Here is a 5,218-nt window from a genome sequence, read left to right on the forward strand (position 1 = left end):
GACCCTGCTGGCTGTCTAGACCTCTCCATCTTGTCAGCTTAATGAATTTGAGCCCCAAAGCCTGTTGGCAATTGTCCTTGCTCCGAGTGAGATGGTGATGTAATCCTGATTAAAATAGTTAATACGAAATTAATGAGAGGTTATCTCCTTGTCTTCAATCATTTCCTGGTGAGAAGAAGCTTTTCTAGCAGAACTCATTAGAGCTATTCCTTTGCAGCTACTGAAATTACCCTGATTTGAAATGACTCAGTTTTTAAGAAACAAACTCATTTCAAGTGATTATTTTTGAATGTGATAAGGCTACAGCATAAAAAAATTCTTTATTCTTTAAGCCTAATATCTAGTCCAATCATAAGGCCTCAAACACTTATCCTGTCATCTAAATTCAGCTTATGTTTAAATTTCAGTTTATTTTAAGATGACATTTTTGCGGACACATGGAAGGATTCAGAGGCTATTTGGGTCTCCATCAAAGATAGATATATGCTCTGTTGTCGACTGAAATATGTTATATAAAACATGACTATGTATAACTGTTTTAAAAATAGTATGGCAAATACACCATTAGTAAAGTGAGGATATGAACTATATAGATTGTGGAACTTAATTAAAACTTAGAAATGACAAGAGCAATAGTAACTGTCCTACTGCACAAAGAATTCTCTCAATTGATAAAATTAAAACCAAAGACAAACAATCTCAATAAATATGAATACATAATTAGAAAAGAACTGGAAAGAGTCAGTAAATTTAAAAAGCAATGTTCATTCATATGCAGGAAAATGCCCATTGCATTGCAAAGTGATCTACCATTTTTTCAATAATCAGATTTGCAATCCAATGTGGTGAGATATATATATATTTTTTTTTTGTCTGGAGGCAGTGAGAGGAAGGTGAGAAGACGGTACCACATTTGGGAAAATTATCAGAAATATTTCTTTATATTAAAAAAGTTAAGCCCTGGCCAGTGTGGTTTGGTTGGTTAGGCATCATCCAGTGCGTAGAAGGGTTGCTAGTTCAATTCCCAGTCAAGGCACATGCCTGGATTGTAGGCTCAGTCTCCATTAAGGAGAGGGGAGGGTGGCACATGCAAGAAGCAGCCAATCCATGTTTTGCTTAAACGTGGATATTTCTCTCTCTCTTCTTCTCTTTTCCTCTCTCTCTCAAAATTAATTTTAAAAAGGGTTAAGACCCATTGTCCAAGTAATCCCACTTTAAAGAATTTTGCTACAGAAAAAAAAACCCAGGAAAATATTATATATGTAGCAGAGTATTTATTGTAACTTTGCAGAGGGAAAAATAGAAAATAAGTTGAAAAATGCATTAACAATGGAAAGGGTGGATAAATTATGATACCTACATTCTATTAAATATTATGCAACCTTTACAACTTTTAAAGAAAATGTCTTAGAGATATTTATTTTTATATCTCCCAAATAAGTTTTTCTTTCTTGCCATTTTGTTATTGGTTCTTATCTTCAAAAGAAAGGCTTTACTGTGACTTTGTTTAATTTTTCTTCACATAAATAATAAGAGAACTGTCCCCTGGATGGAAATTCACCTGTTACATATTCTATGTGGCATAAAATTGCTGTCTGAGAAAGCAAGAGGGCTGAAATAGTAAAAGCACATTAGCACTAGCATGGAGAAGAACACACTTAAAATATAAATTATTCACTTAGCCTGGTTGTTTCATAATGGGTTTTAAGGGTTGGCTCCTCATGCTGGGTGGAGGTGCCACTTTTCAAGACCCTGAATGATTTAGCCACACAACCCAGGGTTGTTTTCATAACACTAAAGTTAATGTGCCTGTCTGTCCCCTGGGACCTGCCAACTGAGGTCATGACCACCTTTTGCATCAACAAAGCCAATTAATTATTTTTCTAATAGCTTTGTCCCAGTGCTTTTTGATGATGCTAAATACCTGAATTAATTGGCTCATGCTGTCATTTCTTCAAGTATTTATTAAACACTTGATACATATCATGCACTATTTTGGATTCTGGGGATAGATGAGCAAATCAAATAGACCAATGTTTTGCTCTTATGAAGTTTATATCCTAATCTGGTGCTGGGTTGGAAAATAGACAACATAAAAATAAATGAACAGAAATATATACTGTGTATATATAGTGATAATAAATACATAAAGAAGAATAAGGCAGGTAAAGAGATGGAGAGCACATACACATGTGTGTGCATGTGTATAGGCATGGACATAGGTGTGCATGCATGGAACCCACATTACTTTAAATAAGGTGGTAAGATAATACCATCAAGCTGACATTTCAGCAGGAGCTTAGCTGAAGGAAAACTTAAACTATTCATACCTCTCTGGAAAGAGGGCTTCAGGAGAGGGAGTAGCAAGTGAAACTGTTCCAAGGCAGGAGCACGTGTGTGTGTGTGTGCTCACTCTCTCTCTCTCTTTCAGGGAGAGCGAGATGGTGTACTTGGAGCAAAGGGAGTGGAGGTCAGGAGTGGAAGGAGATACAGTACAGGCAGCATAGGGTCAGGTCATGGAAATCCCTTTGGCTGGGTTTCTCCCCTGGTGTGGCTGATCTGAGTTTCACAAAAAAAGCTTAACCAATGCTGGCTGTGCTGAGCCTCACTGAAGAGTTTTTCATGCAGCAAGGAAAAGCCCACTGGGACCCTTCTCCTCCTCCCTCTCCTCATCTCCTCCTCCTCTTCCTCTTCCCAGCCCATGGTCACTTCTTCTCCAGCTGCTCCAGCAGGGGGTTGCCTTCTGGAGTCAGGGGTCTTAATGCTGTTGGTCCTGACGATGCCAGTTGAACATCAGGATGAGCTGCTGCCACTCAGCTTTAGCTCGTCCATTTGGGTTTTTCAGCTCTGCATTCATGAGCTCCAGCCACTTAGATTCCTGCTGCAGAAAATCCTGCTCCTTCTTCCAGCATGGGGCTGCAGTAACTTAGTTCTCCCAGTGCCTTTTCCTCCTCTCCTCTTCCTCATCTTGTTCACTTTTCACAGGTTGAGGCCTCTTGCCCAGTTTCACCTCCAGGTACTGCAAAGGGGTGATCATGGCCGCAATGTTGTGGATGTCAACATATTTCAGCTCCTCTGCAGTCAGGGCCGAGCTAAGGAGTCCACTAAGGGGGTCAAGTCCTGGCAGAGAGCCTGTAGTCATGGAAGGGTCTGGGACATGCCCAAGCATCATAGCAGGAGGAGTGGCAGTCCAGCCCTGCAGAAGCCACAGGGAGAGGCTGTGACCTTGGGGCTTGGGCCAGGCTGCAGCTGCCATGCTCTCAGGAGTCACCGTGGCACCACTGACACCAGCACCTCTCATCGCAGCATCTGAGCATCCCTCCCACAGGCTGTGGCCTGGGTCTCCGTCTTTGAGGCAATTGATCTCAGGGCTCTGCTTGCCTACCTCATAACCCCTAACCAATTTCCTGACTACCTGATCACCCTAACCACTCTTCCTGACTGCCTGATCACCCCTAACCACTAGTCTGCCTGCCTGTCTGATTGCCCTAACCACTTTGCCTGCCTGCCTGATCATTCCTAAGTGCTTGCTCAGGGGCAGAGCCAGGCCAGCGAGGGGCTGTGGTGGTTCTGGTCTCTGGTCGTTCCAGTTGAGATGCTGTTATGGTCACTGGCTTTTTGTTTATATATATATATATATATATATATATATATATATATATATATATATATATATATAGAGAGAGAGAGAGAGAGAGAGAGAGAGAGAGAGAGAGAGATCTCAAATCAAAGAACATATGAACATATTCAGGGAAAGGCAAAGTCTTAAAGTCTCATGTCTTCTCTGCAGTAAGAATCAGAAACTGTTATTCCAGCTCCATTGAAACAGGCTGATCAGAAAAGGCACATAATCAAGACAGCAAGAGCCCTTTCCTTTCAAGGACTCACTGCTCCCAGTCCAGCTCACAACTCAGAAGGCACAGAGGCACCAGGAAGGTCGGGGTGCCTTTTCCCACCGCCTCCTCGGGCCCATCCAGCGTGCTGCAGGAGATGAAGCTGCTGACTGCTGGGAGATGCTCCGCCGCCCCTCCGCTTCATTTCCGGTGGACCCTCCGTGCCCAGGGAGCGCGCCGTTTTGCTTGTGATGTTGGTAATGAACTGCCGCTGGGAACAAATTAATGAATGTGTCAGAAACTGCAGTGGAACTATATTACGATTCATAAACACCGTGATGAAAATGCCAGTCGAGCTCTGCTATAAATACACACACACTCTGAAGAAGCAAACGCCTTTTTCTTCTAATGAGAGGAAGATTTAAAATAACATCATTCTGCCCTGAGCACCATGGCAAAGGGAGAATTCCTTAGTGGATAGAGGAACAAAGGGATTTTAATTTTACTTTTTATATTTGTGTGCTTATGTACTATGATTTCAAATACATGTAGTATTTATACCATGTATGAGTTTTCAACATACAAAAAGGCATATAGTGTCACCCCTCTAGGTGTTATACCATGTTCGTTTGTTAAATGGGATCTTTTTTTTTCTCTTGACCATCTTGTTTGCATGGCCTTTCATTAATATCCTTCTTTAATATTCTGAATTTGGAGTTTGGATTCAGAAATTAAAATCTAATAAAAACTAACCACGTTGGTCCACAGAGACCTATGACTTTAAAGCTTATGGCAGGAGGTAGGAAAGAAACATCCATTTACTTCAAAACTACAGCAGGGTTGTGTTAGGAACACTGATAGGCAGAGTTTGTGGTCTCTGCTATGCAGATGGATGGTTATGTTTATGGTCGGGGATGCTGCTGCCAAAGAAATCTTAACAAGGGGTTCCACAGAGCTCTGACATCCTATAAAAGTACCTGGCTGCCACAAGGAGGACTGGGAAATAGGGGAGGAATCTCAGTATTAAGGGTCCAGGATTTCTCCTTCCAGTTCAACCAGAGCCACTCCCTCTTTATCTCCTTTATAGGTCAGAGCTCCAGGTAAATTTCAGTTTATTAAATAAAAGCTACCAATTGTGCTATCAATAGAACACGATAGGTTAGTAGCAGATTGAGCATGGCTGTTAGAACCCATTAGACTTGACTATATATTAACTAGAGGCCCGGTGCACAAAAATTTGTGCACTCAGGGTTGGGGAGGGAGGATCCCTCAGCTTGGCCTGCATCTTCTCGCAGTCTGGGAGCCCTCAGGGGACGTCCACCTGCTGGCTTAGGCCCACTCCCCAGGGGATCAGGCCTAAGCTGGCAGTCAAACATCCCTCTGGC

General features: G+C 42.1%; 1 pseudogene across 1 annotated transcript; it reads right to left on the reverse strand.

Annotated features, from left to right (window-relative positions):
* Positions 1-2,705: 2,705 nt before the first annotated feature.
* LOC311625067 (jun dimerization protein 2-like) lies at positions 2,706-3,172 on the reverse strand (annotated as a pseudogene). The gene has a single exon. The product of its transcript is annotated as a jun dimerization protein 2-like (transcript).
* Between the last annotated feature and the right edge of the window lie 2,046 nt (positions 3,173-5,218).

Source organism: Pipistrellus hanaki, assembly GCF_964339955.1.
Source record: "Pipistrellus hanaki genome assembly, chromosome: 6".
NCBI classification, from domain to species: Eukaryota; Metazoa; Chordata; class Mammalia; order Chiroptera; family Vespertilionidae; genus Pipistrellus; species Pipistrellus hanaki.